The 20,442-nt window shown below is 39.2% G+C and overlaps 2 pseudogenes across 2 annotated transcripts; one reads left to right on the forward strand and one right to left on the reverse strand.

Annotated features, from left to right (window-relative positions):
* The first annotated feature begins 8,117 nt into the window (after positions 1-8,117).
* Positions 8,118-17,341, forward strand: LOC149826951 (pyruvate kinase, cytosolic isozyme-like; annotated as a pseudogene). The gene is made up of 3 exons (XR_016434638.1): positions 8,118-8,280; positions 15,287-15,661; positions 15,754-17,341. The product of XR_016434638.1 is annotated as a pyruvate kinase, cytosolic isozyme-like (transcript).
* LOC149826952 (E3 ubiquitin-protein ligase SIRP1 pseudogene) lies at positions 16,827-18,719 on the reverse strand (annotated as a pseudogene). Its single transcript, XR_016434824.1, has 2 exons — positions 18,620-18,719; positions 16,827-18,239 (listed from the first exon to the last, which is right to left on the reverse strand). The product of XR_016434824.1 is annotated as an E3 ubiquitin-protein ligase SIRP1 pseudogene (transcript).
* Positions 18,720-20,442: the final 1,723 nt, after the last annotated feature.

Here is a 20,442-nt window from a genome sequence, read left to right on the forward strand (position 1 = left end):
AGGGGTGGCAATCGTGTCGGGTTGGCGAGTCAGCATACCTCAACCCGAACCCGACCCGTTTATTAAACGGGTCGGCTGTGGCAAACACGAACCCGACCCGTTTAATAAACGGGTAACCCAACACGACCGGCCAACCCATTTAATAAATGGGTTGAGTCGGGTAAACGGGTTCTCAGATTCGCGGGTCAGGTTGGCGGGCCGTGTCAGGTTTTGCCACCCCTAATGGAGGGTGTTCAGGTGCCTAAGGCACAAAAAAATAGGACGTGTTGTCACCTGACCCTGACTCCTTTCTATGCGGTCAGAATTTGGTGAGCTTAAAAAAATCGGGGGCACATGCGGGGCCCACAACAGCTGGGCACTAGGGACTTGGTGGGGGTCCGTGGGGATAGAGCAGAGCAACCACAACCACATATTTTGTGGACCCCTAAATAAAGTGTGGGTTTCTTCCCCCCTCTCTCTCTCCCTCTCTCTCATGGTCGTGAGCTCAACTTTAGGGTCGTTTGCATGTCACGGGATGGGGTGCCGCGGCACCGCTTTCGTGTTTTCCATTACCGCAGAATCCCCCCCAACCAGAGCCGTACCTGTGTTTTATGGGGCCTGAGGCGGAGGGAAAAAATGGGCCCCCTATTAATAGTAGGAGGGGGGCAGCGCCTCCAATTTTTTTTTTTAAAGAATCAAAATAACAATAAAATTTGCATTCACATTAAACAAATATAATACTACAAGGAGCTCGGGCCTTAAAAATGGGCCCCTAAGGCCCAAGCCTCATTGGCCTCTTTACAGGTCCGGCTCTGCCCCCCCCCCCCCCTCACAGGAATCGTTTCCGTGGAAAAAAGGGGGCCATCATGTAAATGGCACACTCACCGATGCAAATCTGTGATGCCATATTTGTTTTGGCATCGTGGGCTCCATAGAAACGTACGCCCGTCGTTGCATTTTCATAAAAAGACCCAAATTTCCCGTGACATGCAAATGCCCCCTTAGGGTCTGTTTGCATTCACGGAAGACGCTGTCAATGCACCTTCTTCCGCTCTTTTCTTTCCACGGAAAGAGAATTGGGCCACCACCCTCGAGAATACTTTTTGCTGAAAATGGGGGGATCCCATATATTTTGGACTCTCTTTCCTCGCGAAAAGAGAGTCCTTTGTTTGTTTGATCACAACGGGTTCCACAGAAATGCACGCCCATCAATGTGTTTCCACTGAAAGCACCGACTTTCCATGACAAACAGGCCCTCAGAAAAGCAGGCATCCCACCATTAGCATCCCTTCTACTCTCTCATTGTTGCTGGAAAGATGAAAAAAAGAGAGGTTTGCGGAGGGGTTGTGAGTGGCACGTGGGTCCAAACGTAGTTTTGCCTTTTCCTCCATTGATTTATATATCTTTTTTGTGTGTTGGGGAGAGGAACTGAAAACAAGAGGGAGGGTGGGTTAGGGTATGAATTCCCTTTTGATGAACCTGCCAATGACAAGAGGGATGGTTGGAAAGTGAAGGGGCTCACTTTACCAGGGCTAAAAAGCGTGTTGCAAAGTTCAAAGTTGAACAAAAAAAGGGAGCCTACTCCCCCTGCTTCTTCATCGAACAAAAAAAAATAAAGGCTAGGTGAGAGGATAATCCCCGTTGGATCCGAACCCAAGACCCCTCGTTGAGGTTAGTGCGACCTCATCATCCACCCATCTCATTTGATGCCTTTGTGCCATGAATTTACCTATGATGATGAAATCGTAGCGCATGTTTGTTTGTTTGTTTTTCGATGAGACCTGGCCACTGGTCAACCCTGCCAGCTTACAGTCACTTCTCTGGCGGTGAAAAACTGGGCGCATCCCTCGCCCCCGAGAGTCGTCATGCTTTGGCAATATGCAAAGAGGGTGAAGCCCATGAGAATAGAACCATTGACCACCTGTCTAATGGCCAAGCCCTCACCTCACTACACCAACAGCCTCAAAGCTAGTTAGCACATGTTACCACACAACCCACAAGTTTCGATGCGATGGTGTCAAAATTTTTTGCACTCACATGCAATTGCCTACTATTGAAGGGAACTTTGCGATAATTTGGAGAAACACTGTTTTAGTTTTTCTTCTCTAGCGGTTACTGTAAATGTAGTGTGAATGTCCACATTTGGACTGAAAAAATAGTATGGATAAGTTTGTGTGCAAATATAGCTACAGCGGCCCCCACGTTTTTATTTATTTATGAAAACAAATTCTGATTTGCAGAGTATAATCACTGAAAAAATATATAAACTTTCATTTGTTTTTAATACGAAGGGCACCAATTGTCCTGGGCCGATCTTTCAGAATGAGACATATGTAGTGCGGAGCTCTACTGAGTGGAAAATGCATCGAGTGTAGGAACGGCGGTATGTGTTTGCTTAATCGGTAATGTGCGGTGATAGCACGACATGCGATATGCATCAGTTTCATCGTTAGTGCATCGTTGTGTGGCGACATAGACGTGGAGCGTTGTTCGATTAAGCAATGCCAACGGATTAGAAGATGTTGCTTTTTGAGATTTGATTAAGGACCTCTCAGCTTGCAAGATTGTCTCACTCATAGCGGTTGGACATACGGGGATTCATGTGGGTTAGGGCTAATTCTTCCAGAGATCACATTAGGTGATTCCAACTGAGTATGGTCACTCAGGGCTAGACGAGTGAATGCTTAGGCACCGGCAAATGAGTCTAGGTAGTACTTTTCGCTATGGTATTTAATCATTAACTGATCTTCGCACTGAGGGCCACAAGGTCTTGTTTCTTCAGTGGTGAGGTTTTGCAATGTCGTACGCATGGAGCTGCAATACGCTTCATGGCATGTAAGGCTAATGCAAAGTTTCTGCCTCTTTCGGAAGTAATAGTTGGTATGAGAAGATTATGCACTAAGCGGCATGGACTACATGAAATGCACATTTGAAAATACGCTTGATCAGTTTTCGCTAGGCAGCTGCGCATAGGGCCAATGAAAATGATTCAGCACATAGAAAGATGTTGGTATGCGGCCTTTAGCCGTTAGGCTAGCCACCTTGGGCAACTTAGCACGTCATAAGTTTGCAAAGCATTCTATGCCCGTGACAAAGTGATAGAAAGGCTTGCAGCGGTAAGGAAGGACTGTCACGCTGGCCACACTAGCTTATTGGAAAAAGTAAGCTCGTGACACCAATTGTCACTGGCTAAAAGCGAAGGCCTCACGTTCTTCGATGCATCCCAACACCGGAACAACCTTCCAAGTGCATAATGTAAATTAAGTGTCGCTCATTAAGCGCACTGGCGCAGTTACGCAAGCACACAAAGAGAGCGCTAAGACAAAAAGAATAGAAGACAATAATGCAATAACTTGTATTAGTAAAGTTAACAAACACAAAGAGACCCTACATTCACCTTTTACCACTATAAAAAAACAAGTCATTGCCAATGATATTTATCGTCGACAATATATAATTTATGGTGACCAATAACATAAACGACAATATTTATCGTCGCTCCAAGCATCGACTTTTCACAGTCCTTTATATTACTATCTTCAATGATATTTATATATCGCTATTTTTATATAAAAAAAATTGATGATATAATATAGTCGGTATAAAACGGCCAGCTCTAGAATGCCATCAGTAATAGTATTTAAAAATGATGTTAATTGTCATTGACTATATTAGTTAAAAACGATGATAAATATCATCGCCTTTATTATTTAATGCTGACAATAAATATTGTCAGTTATATATTAAAAGTCATTGATAATTATCATCATTTATATATTGAAAAATCATATATATTCAAATAGCTGATGATAATCAATGTCGATTATATTAATTAAATTCAATGATAAAAATATTCAACTATATTTAATATCAACGATGATATTTATCATCGGTTCTCTATTAAAAACAATGATAATTATCATCATATTCATATTGAAAAATCATATATGTTCAAATAGCCAACGATAAATATCATTGCTATATTAGTTAAAACTAACGATAAATATTGTTCCCTATGTTATTTTAAGTCGATGATAATTATTATCATATATATTAAAAATCATATAGCCAGTGACAATTATTATCAACATTGACTATAATTCTTTTTAAAAACCTGATGATATTTATCGTCGACATTGACTTTTTTTTTTGTTTTTTGTTATTTACATTGCCCAACAAACACATGTTTCAGAATGAATGAAACAAAGAAACTTCGCTCACTCTTCTTATTACATGATAAAAAAAAGAAAACAAGAAAAAATACGAACGTGAATGAAATATACAAGAGAGAAGGAACAAATAAAGCCGCTAATAGCCTTGGCCATATGTTCAGTTTTGCAAATCAAGTTTCTCATTATGATTGTTAGTAAGAAAAACCACTCCCGATAAAAAATGAAAAATAAGAAGAAGAAGAGTTGTCGTGTTAACACAAAGTTCCTTCTTGAGCTTTTGAGAGAAAGGTCGACAAGCATCCATGCTGAGGTTGATGGCCGTAGAGAACGTGAAGACTGCGGTGTCCTCCATATAGGCGATATGCTGGACGACAAGCTTGCTGCACTTACCCTCGCTCTCTACGCTTGAACCAATCATGAACCTGCAGAAGGGCCAGAGGTTATTGTCGAACTCTCTGTTGTTAGATATTTTTGTGTGTGCCTATATATGCAATTAATCACTCATTATAAATTATCTAAGGTATGGGCCCATTTAAAGTGATCTTATATGGTTGGGCCATATAACATCGCATAGAGTATGGTTATAATAATTTGTAGATACTTAATGTGCGCTCATATGTCAATTTTCAATTTTATAATGGGCTGAATTGGAAAAAAGACAATGTGGCAGTTACAAATGAGTTTTGGTCCCCAAAACCATACATAGTGGCAGATTCTTTTCCCTCCTCAATCAAGAAAGAGATTGTTCCTCTATCATTTAGATTAGAGAATAAGGAAAAGTCACTAATAGAGGTTTTGGAAGATCAAAACTCCATCAAGATCTACCAGTATAACGATGGATTCGGGTAGTCTTCCACACTATGCTTTATTTTGGGTTTTTTAATGATTTAGCATGAACAAATTAAGGATAAATAAGGATTATTTTTTTAAGTTTTCCAATAATTGATATCAAAATCCTTATTCTTGTTGAATCATTGAGATATTCAGGATTTCTTATTACATGAGAACACTTTTGTCTGGTTCATATGAGAGATGAAATATCATTAGATTCCCCCTCCCCCCCCCCCCCCCCCATGATTGCCGACATTAGGGGTTGTTAAAAAAAATTAATATTGTCGAGCCGGCAGTCCCTTTAGAGGGCAGAGAGGGACTGCAACCGAAGTGGGGGCACACCCCTCTGGCAGCCCCTAGGCCACCGAACGACGTTGGGCAGCCTGTCGAACGCCGTTCAACTTTGCACAGGCACCATCGGGTCCCTGCACAAGAAAGAGAAGGAGAGGGAGGACCAAATGGCCCTCCCCAGTTACTCACCGTTGACAAAAGGGGCTCAACGACTCCCTCCTCCTTCTGGCGATGGGTAAGATCAATGGAAGGTGTTTGACTAACTGCCAAATGTCATTTGACAGAGCGAAGGCACCTTTGGGTGCCTGCATAGTAAGGAGGTAGAGGAGGAGGGCTGGACGACCCTCCTCGATGCATCCCCGACGACAGGGAGGGGTGGATGGCCCTCACCGGGTAGCCCTCATCAGATGCCATGATGATTGGCTGGGGCCAACCGTTCACCCTAGCCACCATCGGGCGGTTAGGACCCGATGGCGGGAGGCCAAGTCTGGCCTCCGCCCGACCCTAATTCTTTCAGGGTCATGCGAGACCAGACCCGGGTCAAGTCTGGTCTGACCCGACCCGTTGAGCCTATCTGTCCTTCTCTTTGTAATCGGGTATGCAGGACCTGGGTCAGGTCAAGCCTGACCCAACCCACTCGGCTCACCCGCCCCCTCTCCCTCTTGTTTTAAGATATTCAGCAGGATTTGGATCGGGTCTAGTACGACCCGACCTACCAGCTTTAGTCCTAGGACCTTTAAGGCATAAGTTTTAGATCCATAAAGTTTTTTTTTATTCAAGCCATTAGGTTTGTCATTTTGAGGGCTTGTGAAGTCTATTTTGGGTCATTTTAGTAGGTTGACTTCAAATATTTTTGACCCAATTTGGATATGACCATTTAGATTAAGGATTTATGTATTTTTATACATACATATGCATGCAAATATATGTAAAATTCAAACTTTGGTATTCTTTTTTGGTATAAATGTCTAATATTCTAAAATGAGATGATTGAAACATGTTACCAAAGTAACCTCTCTTGTGTAGATTGATTTGTTTGAAATATTAAGATAATTGTATATTTAAAATTCATGCGAATAGTGATCAGCCTAATTAAAGAAAAATTGTTATTTGGCCAAGTTCAAATGTACATTTAGTAATCAATATGGGATGATTATCAAGTTTTTCATATGAATAATGAGTCGATTTAAAGAAAGACTTGTTGTTTGACATGATTAATTGTCTATGTTTGATTGCTGTAAAAAGAATACCACTTACAAGTTGACATTTTTGTCCAAAGACTAATTATCAATGTTATGTTGGGTATCTTGTGAAGGGGTTAACCATAGTTTGAAATTGTTAATTAAAGTTAATACATGTGGATTTATATATTGACTGTGAGCTTGTTGTGGTGTGTTTGTTTTGTTCTTGATTCAGTAAATGCTTTTGCTTCTATAATATCTGCAAACAGCAATTTAATCTCGGTTTTGAATGACACAAACTTTAAAAACTGGAAAGAGAATGTTATGATTGTTCTCGGGTGTGTGGATTTGAATCTTGCACTTCAAAAGAATCAACCACCTGCTCTCACAAATAAGAGTTTCACTGAGGATAAAAGGAACCATGAAAAGTGAGGTCGATCCAATCGCATGAGTCTTATAATCATGAAACATGCAATTTCAAAAACTTTCAGGGGCTCTATGTCTAAAGAAGTTAATGCCAAGAAGTTCCTTAAGGAAATTGAGAAATATTTTGTTAAAAATGAAAATGCTGAGACAAGCACTCTCCTTGTAAGTCTTGTTTCAATGAAGTATAAAGGAAAAAGAAACATAGGGGAGTAAATTATGAAAATATTTTATCTTGCTTCAAAACTAAATGTACTAAAGTTATAGTTGTCTAAGGACTTACTCGTGTATCTGGTTTTGATATCTCTTCCTACACAATAAAGTAAATTTAAGGTCAGTTATAACTATCAAAAGGATAAATGAGCGCATTTCTCATTGTGAGCAAGAAGAGGAAAGGTTAAAGCAAGAAAAGATTGAAAGTGGTCACTTAGCAACTACCTTTAAAGACAAGTATAAGAAAAGACAAAATAAGTGTTTTGCCTCATAAAAATTGTATTTTATAGGTATCAGATATATGTGATTTTACTAAGGTATTTGCAAAATTACGATCATAAGGAGGTTCACAAAACTTGTTTTTGCACGCTTTGTGAAGACTGCAAAAAAAAATGTGCGAACATACATTTAAGTGTGTTAAAGAAAAAAAATGAGGCTCACATGTTTTTCCACGACTTTGGAATAAAATATGTGATTTTACTAAAGTACTTGCGATTTTACGATTAATAGAGAAGACCGTATAAATAACAAAATTTTTTTGCGCTTCTTGAGGAAAAAAATTGTGTGCACTTCCTTTTAAGTGAGAATTTGCGATACCTGACAAGCGGAGCGATATATCATGCAAACTTCATGAGTTTCACATATGTGAAGGGTAAAAAGGTCTTAACAAAGTTCTATTTGTGGTTTTGGTAATTGAGCAGATTTTGGCAAAGTGTTGGGTTTTTAGGGAAACACATCATTTGTCGTACAGTATTGATCATTTTTACAAAAAAAAAATTGACTATGAGAAGTTTTGATATGATAATTTTTCTAAATGCATTTTTTTACTTGTTTTGCTTATGCAATGAATTATTTTACTTAGCATGAGAAAAATAAAATAGAAAATATAAAAAAAATGAGAGAGAGGAAGTGGTGAGATGGATGGTGGTAGTGGAAAATCATCATGGGGGTGGTTGTGGTGGTGGAGCTTCTCTGACACGGTTTTTTGGGAGGTACTTGATGATGGGTGGTAGTGGTGGTGAGATGGATGGTGAAAAATCATCGTGAGGGGGCGGTTTTTCAGAAAGTGGGTGATGGTGGTGGTGGTCGTGGTGAGATGGATAATAGTGATGGAGCTTCTTTGATGCGGTTTTTTGGGAAGTGGGTGATGGTAGGCGGTAGTGGTGGTGGTGAGATGGGTGGTGGTGATGGTAGTGCGATGCAGAGAGCCCACCAAAATTTTCTGGAAACATTCCTCCCCCGCCCCATGGATGAATGTTTCCTATTAAAAAGTGGAGAAATTTTCTCTCGTTTGGAAGGGTTGGAAAAACCATACGGATTTTTCATTTTGTATTACCTTTCTTGCATCTTTCCCACCTCCAAACGTGCCCTAAGTGTATAAAAATGAGCAAATGAAAATGGCCACGCCCCTGCTGTTGGATTGTGCAGATCCAATGACAAAAGAAAGAAAAAAGCAGCTGCTGAAAGGGGCTTTAGCTGCACTGCAACTGCCGTTGAAGGCCTTTCAGTGGGACACTCAGACACCCCTTGCACATCCATTGTGTTTGCTAAAGTAGGGTTTAGGCAGGTATGCCCCCAGACCCAGTCTCTCTCTCTCTCTTATATATATATATATATATATATATATATATATATATATATATATATATATATATAGTGACAACTTGGGCTACTTTGGGCCCCATTAGATATGATGTATGCTTCTGGCTTCCATTCTCTTCCTAGATGGGTCTAGCTTATGTTGAATATGTGCGTAACTCTGTGTGTACCTTACGGTTGATTATATATGTCATCTAGTAGAAACACATTTACTGGTTTTGGAGACTTTCTTTTTTCAATGTGAAGGTTTTTCAAGGACTTCAGAATTCAAAGGCGCACAATCTACCAAAATTTCATCAGTCAAAATTGTATATTTACATTGGAAAAACATGGTCTTAGGTGTGATTACTAGTTGAATGAATCTGTGAAGCAGATTGAGCAGATTCAACTTGCACCTATGAGTTTCCAAGTAGATGGTATATAGAGTCGAATAGGGCTGGGAGACAAAATATGCAGCTCGTGACTCAGCTGTACTTGACTTGAGTTTCCAAGTAGATGGTTTATCTTTGTCTCAATGAGATCTGTCTCTTTGAATTCTCTCAGATGCAGGTTCTCTATATTATGATTTAGAATAAACTTGATATTTTGAACCATGACTAAACACATGAAAATTATCCCAACATAGCCATTTAAGTACTGGGAAGATTGGACGCATCCGCCACTTTATTTGATAATTGTGTCTGAAAATAGAACTTGAGCTGTGAAGCTTTGTGAGAGACTGGCCTCATTCCCCATTACCTATGTCTTTTGATTTTGGCCCCCTTTAATCCATATCCACTATGCACCTTTCTGACCTTATATCGTCTACTTTTTTTTGGAGGGGCTAACCTTCCCTGTCAAGGTTTTCTAGATATTGGTGCTCTACATCAAACTAAAGGAGGGCCTCGACAAATCTTTAGTTGCACTACAACTTCGTCCAGGGCCTCATAGCTTAAATGCATTTGTTTCCTTGCTAAATGACTTCAAAGCCATGTGACTCTACCGGATCCTGATCAAACCGAGACAAGTGTGATTAATTAAACACAAACTATAGGGTCTCAAAGGAGGCCATTAGTCAGGATGTTGAATATTTTATATGGCCTTGCACAACTTTTGACGCAATTCATGGATATTCAAATATGGTAGTGATTATGTTCATGAAATGTCGATCTTATCATAGTTTTATCAGTTTTGATTGCATGATGAACTCATCTAAAAACTTATATAAGTTGTGTCAATTTGGACACGAGAAAAAACTTATCTCAAAACTTTGGATACAATGTTTTTGATGTCTCACAGTTTAATTTATGAGTGTTATGGGTATGAATCTGAGTGAATTGCGGTGATGTAGTGCATCTTATTCTTTTTTCTTTTTTTCAGTAGAGTCTCTTAAACATAAGACATTCAAGAGATAGACCTACTTACAATGCCAACATGAGAAAATCATAGATTTGACATTCTCTCTGCCAATTAAGCAATTTGATATGCTTGATGACAAGTAGCTCTATTGAGAGACAATGGTTAATAACTACACTCGTTAGTAGCCTTTAAGATAGGATTGACTGCTCGAACTTTATAATCAGTGACACCTATATTGGTATTGTATGTCGTATGTGTATGTATTGGGTGAGTAAAGATTTTTTGATGGCCATAATGATAATTAGTGTGTGCACACTATATTAAGGCCAGATTTTTAATACATCTTTTAATGTGGCCCCAAATAGTATACTAGTAAATATGAATATATTGAGTGAAAGTCATGATTTGCCAAACAAGTTCTTTGTAAATCATATTTTGGGATATGTTTATAATTATTATGTTTATTAAATTTTATTTTTTTATCTTAAGATTTTTATAACTTTTAGAGTGTTATTTTTATTAAAACTATTACCTAATAAGGGATGACCTTGTCAATTAGAAAAGTATGGTTGGAGGTTGACATCAACAGACTCTTTTTGTTAATGAGATATTGAAGTTTTCATACTCTATAAATAAAAGGTTTCTCCTTATGGAGGAGTAATGAAGAATTCCTTTTAAATAGCCTTGTGCTTAGGTCCACCCTATTCTGTGTGTTCCTAAACTTAGGGTGGATACAAAAACTTGAGCTTGATTCAATATTTGATGGTAGTGCAAGTTAAAGTTAGTTGATATAACCTTGTGTCTTAATTTTGATAGTGGTTCAAGTTAAAGTAACTTGATCTAGCAGTGTCTTAAAATTTTATTTCTTTTTCAATCAATATGGATTTGAGAGTTTTGATTGGTGAAATGTACGCTTTGTTTTTTTTCTTTCTTAATATCATTATTGATTTATATATATTATTTATTCAAATTCATACTTGGTTTCTCTCCATATATTTGAGTCAGATCATACTCGAAGTCAGATAGTACTTGACATAGCTTGCGAAAGCCATAACTTTGCAACGATATATTTGAATTTAGTGATTTTTGATGTGTTAAAAAGCTTATTTAATTTTCTAAATTCTGTTTTTTTAAGCTAAAAATAAATTGTTCTTATTTGATGTCCAAAATTTCATAACAATCAAAATGGTTTATGTTTTGGCATATTTAGTTGCTTATTTATATAAGGTTGAACATATTTCTAATCTTAACTAAAATATATTTATGATTGTTGATTATAATTACATGTTTCTAATTGCTAGTTTTTATTATTTGAAATTTGATTCATTTCAATATGTTTAAATATTTCAATTGATTAGTTATGATCATATATACTAATTTAGAACGTTGATTTGGTCATTAAGATTTTATTTGCATATTTAAATTGACATGCCATATGGATCCTATATACAAGTATATAACTAATCTCTTTACTATGATTATTTTAAATAAATAAAAAATAAAGATTAAAGATATGTAATTATTTCTCATAAATAAAGTAATGAAATTTTATATTTAATTGTAATCATATATGGATATGTCATAATTGATTAATAATATTCTTTGTAGCATTTGAATTTTATGAAGTTTATAGGTTATTTTTTAGATCATATCCTACCGTGTTTTTCAACATTGGAGTCCTAAGGCATCCACCAACTGAACAAGGTCATTGCTACTGACTCTCATTTGAATGCACACAGCCGAGCAACCCTAGTCAACCAAGGCCCAAGGGAATAGACACGACTACCACGAGTTGAACAGGTCGGGGTCTTTACTCTTTACAAGAACTATCTACTGTTCTAAAATTCTTCACCTTTGTGAGCCACAAAAACTAAAAACTCAGCATTCGAGTTGATGCATCCCTTTTGTAAGCGCATGTCTTTCTATGTTTCCCAGTCCAAGTTGTGACCTGATTTTCAACATTAGGACCTATCTTTACTTAGGACCCTGCAAAAAATCATAGTTGCAAGCAATTTTTGCTTAATCTGAATCTACAAGATGTCTTTATCATAGTGCAAACAGTGGAAAACATGTATTAGATTATGTTTTTCATGCTCAGATGTGGTCTTAAATAGACCTAAAAAAACGATGGTAAGCATACCCCACTAAAACTTGATAGAGAAAATATGTTTTTTAGTAAATAAGCAACAAGGTTCAGATTAAGCAAAATTTCCCGGAAATATGATTTTTTCCAGGGTCCTAATGAAAATGCCTCCTGAACAACACGGTTACTTCTCCCTTTCTCCTAATGCTGTAAGATTAACAGCTAACACGGAAAATGGAGAAGAACAAACAGATGAGGCCAAAGACTGAGATGGTCTCTGCACCTCGGATCTGGCATCCAAGGTCAGTAGATATGCAGGAGAAGCTGCTCAAGGCACGCATTTCAACAAAAGCACATTTGAGTATGGTGCAATAATCACGTGTTCTCCTTTTTCCGTCGTTTGTTTCAATCGATTCCCGTCCCATGATGACGGTTATTCGTTGAGGGGCTTAGTAAAGCGTACCGTACCTATGCCATCCATAAAAAAAAAAAGTATGTGCTGGTAGTTTGATCGTAATGTAAATTATGAGAAGCTAAGCAAAAAGCATGAATACTGAGAACCGCGAGGTCACGCATGCTCTGACATTCAGCACAAAAACATGTCTAAAAACCAGAAAAATGGTTCCTTGCAGACTCCTAAATCGACCTGTAAACCCATCGTCAAAATGGCAAATTGTGTTTTTTCTTTCTCATCCAAGGTGTCTACGTTCTACTCCCTCCCTCCTTGCTGTCTCATTAAGCTCCACCAAATTGGTTGGAGATAAATATTTTGGATTATAGCATCACAGTTTTCAAGGAACATATGGAAATATTCTCACAGAAACACACCAACTCCATAACAGCTCTTCCACCCAAGGCAACATGCAGTGATGTAGAGATACCCCCCTTCAAATCTAAGTTCTGAGCATAGTGACAAACGTTTTTATCGGCAATTTCTCGTTTTTCAAAAACTCACGAGAAATTGGAAAAAATTCATAAATCTCGTGTTTTTTTCAACAAAATCTCGGTAATAAAAAAATAAATTAAAAAATATAAAATTTATTTTTTATAAGAAAATATTAATAAAATTTATTTAAAAATAAAAATACATGATTTTTTTTGCGATAAATAGCCGTCTAAAGCGTAAATAGCACGTTTAAATCATGGCATTTATGTTTTTTTAATAAATCTTGCAATATTTTGAAAATCTTGCGAGAAATTGCCGTTTTAAAATTTCAGGCAATTTCTCGCGATATTATCGCGAGATTTTCATAAATCTCGTGATATCTGTCACTATGGTTCTGAGACCCCCCTGAATCAATGGAACCTGGAGGCCAACAATAGTCAGCATGGTTCAGCTAGGAATCAGGAAAAATCGGGTGGTAAGCTGATTAGTGCCACATGAAGCCAACAACTGTGATGAAGTCACAAATCCACAAACTGGACAGAACCTCGTAACACTTTGATCTGTTCATCTGCAATCATTCATCAAACCATGCTATGCTTCAAGCTACCCAACGATGATCTGTTCATTTGTGATGAATTGATGATTCCTGGAACTATAGTGTCATGAATCAGACTTCCCAACAACAATCACTTGGGAATACTTGGCGTTAACATGAAGGGATACAGGGCAAATTAAAGCTCTAGGACATAATCAACTTATTAAAACTACGCTAGCTATGAGCAAAATACTTCTACAAACCAGTAAGGGATTTATATCTGCAACTTCTGCCTTTTGGTTCCAGTTGTTATCTTATTTGGCATGGACCTCTATGAGAGAATTTTAACTTTTTGATTAAACCTTGTTACTATTTTTTCTCCAAACATGCTAGGAGCCTTGCTACAGGAGGAGAAACAAAGTGAAAAAGAGCAGCAGGGGAGCCAAATAGGCTTGAGATATTGATACCGGCAGACCACAGGCTGGGATTGGCTGGAGCTCAAAAGCCTCACTTAGAATCAGCTCAAGGGGCCGGGCCACAAACAGCCCAGCCCAGTGTTCAGCCCTAATAAGCACCTGAAATATATTATATTGAACATTAGCATCCAGAATGTTTGTAGGGAAGAAGCCCATCACAAGCTAGATCAGGTCCAAGTTATCAATGGACCGATAGTATCAGTAGCGAAGCTGGTTAAACTGTTAATAGACTATTTGTCATGTAAAGTTGCAAAACTCAATTCTAGGAGGGGGTCAAAGTGAGCACACCGTGTATCTGATGAAATAGATCAACTATATGGCCACAATGACCTGTGAGAAGCCTTAGCTATGAATGCTAACGGGAGAAGATTGGACTGATATAATAGAAGAAATTCATTTTTGTTCAGCATTCATCTGAAAAAGTAACATCAATGTTGCTTAAAAGAGATATTTCGTGTTTCCAGTGCATAAAAATTTCTTCCACTAAAACAAAAAAAGATACATGGTCAATGAAGGTAGAACAAAGAAAACATAATGAAGGAAAACATTAATGACATTTTCTTTCATTTGCTTCTAAAGTTCAGGGTGCAAAACTCCAGAGTAGAATGCTAGGGCATCACCTTGAACAGCACAAATAGTATGATAAATGACAAGAGGACATGATTACTAACAAGGAAACTCACTTGCAAGTTATGACTAAAGAACAGTATAGAAATAGAGCCTATGCTCTAAGCAATTAAGCATATGGTAACAGTGTATGAGGTAAAAATGAACATTATGACAATGAAATCTATAAATCAAATAGAGCAAATAAAAAAAGCAATAAGGGACCTAATAAACAAGATTGTCTCATGTCTGCATTCTCAATTGAAGCAGTGTTCTTTTTTTTGTCAGAACTGGACAAGCATGAGGTTCTAACAATATATAAATTGTTGGTGTTATTTTTGCGTGGTTATTCTTTGTTTTTTCCTTGTTGCCATTGCTTTTGCTAGCGATGTCTAGATTCATCTTTTCTATTTTAAATATTTTTTTTTGCAAACATTAAGGATGCCGATTAGTAGGTTAATTCCTCATAATACATAGCCTTCTCTTTAAGTTTGATTTTCTCCATCCATTGAAGTCTATATCAGCTAGTTTCTTAATTACTACATAAAAACAGTACACAGAATTTTGGTTTTCCATGTGTGTCTTATGAAAATTTGGTATATACATGATGAATTTCATATAAGAAAGTATTCAAGGTTCTAGCTTTGCTTCTAATGGTAGTGGTTTTCTCAAGTATGGGGGCCAATACATCTCAAGAAGGGGCAAGAGATTGCAATTACCACAGATTACATGATCGAGGGATGAATGTATGATATCTATGAGTTATGACAAATTAGCAGAGGATGCGAAGCCCCAAAGCAACATATTATGCGCTGATGGCACCATCATTCTTGACTGTTTTGTCATGTGACAACTCTGGAAGAAAGGAAAAAGCCACCATTGTTGACCACCCCACACTAACAGAGAAAAAACAAAGAAGATATCCTACAATGGGGTGTTACTAACAGGATCGATATGATTGGTGCTTCCTTCATTCTGAAAGGTTCAAAATTTTGAGGTCAGAAACCTGCTGAGGATGGATTGCCAAGAATATCCTTCTGATGTCTAAGTTTAGCCAAAATATTAACTGCATTATCTGTTCAAGTCCCCATCACCTATGAAGTCTTTATATCGGAACTATTATGATCAGGACAGATTGAGAATCAGGAAAGTCACCAAGTTTGATGACATCCTTTCTAACTTGGATCCATTCATGGTGGCTCAAGGAGATTTGGGTCTGGAAATCCAAACTGAGTAATTTTTCTTAGTGCAGCAGGTCATGACATACAAATTTAATGTCCGGGAAAAACCAGTTGTTATAGGAGTAGGAGTCGATGATCAGGTCATCTTGCCCAACTGATGCAGAAGCAAATCCAGTACTTGATGGTACTGTGTTATGCTTACTGGTGAAACATTATCTGGGGCTTATCATGAGCTTGCTGTGAAGATCATGGCCAAGATATGCGTACAAGCAGAATCATCATTGGATTATGATTCGGTCTTAAAAAGTATAATGCATCAGACTTCTTCAGCAGTTAAAAGTGAAAACCGTCAGTTCAGAGAAGGCAGTATTGAGCACTGCAAAGCTAATAGCAAACCAAAGACCTCTCTCAGTGATGGTACCTGAGATAACAACGAACTCCTTCAACTGGTACTGTAACACTGCAATGATGAATCACCAGTTAGGCAGAGACTGACTGTTAGAGGGCTGATCCAAGTGTCGGGTGCAGGATTGGCTAAGGGTTCTCATTCTTAATCAGCGGAGCAAGCACTTAAATCCACCCTTCAATACTCCAAGGATGAGACCTTTACAATCATGGAGATTCCATCATGCACAAGGCTTCTCATTCTTAATCAGCAGAGCAAGCACTTAAATTCACCCTTCAATACTCCAAGGATGAAGGCCTTTACAATCATGGAGATTCTATTATTGCATTGTAGCATGAAGGGAGTGCTTTGTAAAAAATTTGACTTTGAGTGAAGATGTGACAATTTCAAAAGTGCGAGTCCTCTGTGTGATTGAGAGTTTTTGTTTAAGAGATGGACATGAGGTTTTTGTTCTTGTTTTCAGTCATCACACGTTAACTTCACGTTGTGTCATCTAGATAATGCAAGTAAAAGTTGTGTAATTCAAGCAAAATTACGTATCTGCAAGCTAAGCAAATTAAAAAACAAAATCATAAAAATTCAAAGAAAATTTAATGTCATGTGCATGTCATCAGCTGAAGAAAAGGTAGCAGGTAAAATGATTTTTCCATGGTTTCTAATAAAAGTGAAACATGCAGACAGACAAAACATATACTAGTGATCTGTTCATGATTCATATAAAGCAGAGAAACTCCAAACCAGATGGGAGTAAAAGCTGACACACTTTGTTATTGGGCAATCCACATCAAAGAAAACTTTATGTACAGACGAGTAAGCAGGAAATCAAAAGGGTACTGTATAGCTTTATATGAAACATCAATTCTCATCTGTCTGAGAAGAATTTCCAGGCGAAGAAGCACTGGTAGGAGAAGAATTCTCGCTCTGAGAGAACAACCCGTTAAAAGGCCATGGGATAGGTACCCAAAATCTCCTGCCATTCTCAGTCCCTTCTTCCCTACCACTCTCTGCACCTGTCTCATTGTTCTCCACCCTGTTGCTGGACTCACGATTCTCCATCCTGTTAAGTGTCTCATTGTTCACCACCCTGTTACCTGCTTCATTGTTCTCCAGTATGTTACCTGTCTCATTGTTCTCCACCCTGCGACCATCATTGTCATTGTTTCCAGAGCCCTGCGACTCCTTAGGCTCATCGACCGGCATCTGATACCGACAAACAGGGCAGGAGCTATGAAGCTCCAGCCATGGCAGAATACACTCTGAATGGAATTTATGCTCGCAGGGCATCTCTTTCGCCTCTGAGTCAGTCTCAAAATCTTCCAGACATATAGGACATTGCATGTTCTCACTAACTTTAACCGTGGGCATTGCCTCTACTGCCTCCTTCTGTGCCGGTGGCGTCCCGTACCTGCTTGGATCATTCTCTGCTAGATGCTGCAGGAGCAGATCCAAGCCAGGCCCAACGAAGTAATCTCCCAATGAAGTACCAATCGTGTTCAAACCCGAGTTACGATTTTGGTTTTGTGACCGAGTCGAATCAAAAGATCCTTGGAGGATTATTGCCTGATTGAATGGATTGATCAGTATCAACCGATCCTGATCGTTGGCATCTGCGTTATCTGATTCTGGTGCCATTCCTTCTCTTAGGCTCTGAAGCAGCTGAAGGATGGCAAGCCCGTTTCTCCTCCTCCTCCTCCTTTGACTGGCTTCCGATTCACCACCACTACCACCATCTGTTTGTTCATCTTCCTCTGCTTGATGTTGCTCTTCTTCTTCCTCATCCTCCTCGCCTTCCTCATGTCTTCTCCTGAACCTCCGCCGCCTCCTCGAAGGTCCCATCATCCCCAACAGGATGGGAGTCCACAGGGAGAGGGAGCGATCCGACTCTGATTCATCACCCTGATGATCCCCTCTCAAGCTTTCCATGTCCTCCACACACCCATTATCACAGATAGGGCACTTCATCTCCACCCCCATCACTGGATTCACAATCCGAGAGCACGCATGGCACCAATATCTTCCAACCGCGGCGTCACCCATCACTGCAGACCGGACAACAATCAACAACCCACAAAAAGTTTCAACACCACAAAACGACCACCCCACAAAAGGCCGATCACGGTCTCGCAGCCCAAAGGATCAGAAACCAAAACACCCAAGTTTTTCCGTGTTCATCCATCCATTAGAACGATGGAGAAAAGCAAAATTTTTGAAGATTCAATTCTAAGAAAGCTAGAGAACAAGGAAAAACAACATAAAAGGAAATAACGATGGATGAATCCAGAAGTCAATGATTGGCGTGGAATTCGAGAGCAACAATGAAGTAAGCCGTGTGTGACGGCCATAAAGTAATGGGATTCGGTTAGTTTCACAGAAAATATACGTATATAGATTCATAATGAGATAAAGAAGAAACATAAACCTCTTGTTCTAGCTCTGCGTTTGCTTCAAAATCCAGAGAAAGAGAGAGAGAGAACGATTGCAAGGAAGAAAGAAGGGGAAGCATCCATTTTCCTCCCCCTTTTTTTTATTCATTTCATTTATGAGACGCGTCAGGGAGTTGGAATTTCGTTTTCCCTACACTGTAAAAATAGGACACGACTCTTTCTGTCTCTTCCCTGGTTAAAACTTGAACCAATAGACGGGCGAGATGATTTATTTTGGTGTTGAAATTGTAAGAAAATTGGGAATCCAATCCCAGCCCAATGGGCAAAAAGACCTGGATAGGATGGCCTTGGCTGTTTTATTACAAAACCACACACTGCGCTCGCTTTGACCTTTTCCTCATGCGAGTCATATGACCATTCTGCACGTCGAGGGTCATCCCACCAGAGGAGATCCAGGGCTTAAGTGCCCCCGAGTATGTGGCAGCAGCCAATCACATGACAGCATTCAATGTGGGGCCTGCAATCTGCTGCTGTGGGCCCCATGCAAATGCTGTCATGTGCAATCTGGACGTCTGAGGATCATCCTGTTCTGTTGTGTGTTTTTGTTAAACAAATTGGGACTCCTACCCACGACTATTCATGGGAAATGAAAATTTGATTGATGTGAGAAAGTCGTTAAGGATTAGATGGGTTTTTTCTTAGAAACTTCCTTTTCTATGGCCGGTCATGTTTTGCGGTCTAAAACCAAGGGAAAGCCCTGTATGTACAGGAGCTTGGCTTTTAATGCACGTTAAAAAAGAAAACTCTTAGTGTCGATATATGTCCTACATCACTGCCCACGAGGCCGTGTTTGGGAGGTTGTTGTGGGTGGAATTAGGAGGATAACAGACAATTATGACCATTCAGTAGAAGGAATGCATGGAATGGTGAATTTAGGCTGGGATTCAGAAGGTTTTAAATCCTCACTTTTACCCTAGGAATGGCAGTGGGGCGGGGCGGGGGACAAGGTTTCCACCCCCGCCCCGCCTCAAAATTTTATCCTCCACCCCCACCCCGCCTCCGCGGCGGGGATGGATTTTATCCTCCACCCCCGCCTCCATCCCCGTTTCATACCCTTCATCCCCGGTCCAAACGGGGATGAGGCGGGGCGGGGATATTGCGGGGAAAAGTGGTCGGGGCGGGGATTAGGCGGGGATCGTGGCGAGGACGGGGGGCGGGGAAAAGTGCACGTCCACCCCCGCCCCGCCTCTGCGGCGGGGATGGATTTTATCCTCCACCCCCGCCTCCATCCCCGTTTCATACCCTTCATCCCCGGTCCAAACGGGGCGAGGCGGGGCAGGGGCCCGCTTTCTCCCAGTCCACTGCCATCCCTATTTTACCTGCTTTCAACTCCTTTCACAATAAAGAGGTATTTACAATTCCTCATTTTGAAGAGATTCTGGTGGGTAGTTACCAAAATGGGTTCACCTACCTCTCTCTCTTTCTCATGTTAATTATTTTAGGTTCAGTTTCAAACTGAGTAACCCAGATCCCACACAATGGTGAAACATTGGATTTTGATAAAAAAAAAAAACAAATCTTACAGGCTCTATAACATTATCAAATTGGATCAGGTGTAAATTATTGGATTTGGAGTCATATCAGGACCTAAATTCTTTATATAAAATCTATATCTAGGTTGAATATCATACAGATATCAAATTTGTCTTTGTTTTTACCAATTCTAACTGAATAGACTCATATTCAATTGGATGACCCAGATCTAAAGTGTTTGGGTACTTGGATAAAAAATGAATTGAATTTGTATAAATCATTGGTTTGATATCCATTTAGATTTACATATTCGGAGTGTTTTTGG

This window comes from Nuphar pumila, chromosome 10, assembly GCF_984573655.1.
Source record: "Nuphar pumila chromosome 10, dmNupPumi1.hap1.1, whole genome shotgun sequence".
In the NCBI taxonomy this organism is placed as follows: Eukaryota; Viridiplantae; Streptophyta; class Magnoliopsida; order Nymphaeales; family Nymphaeaceae; genus Nuphar; species Nuphar pumila.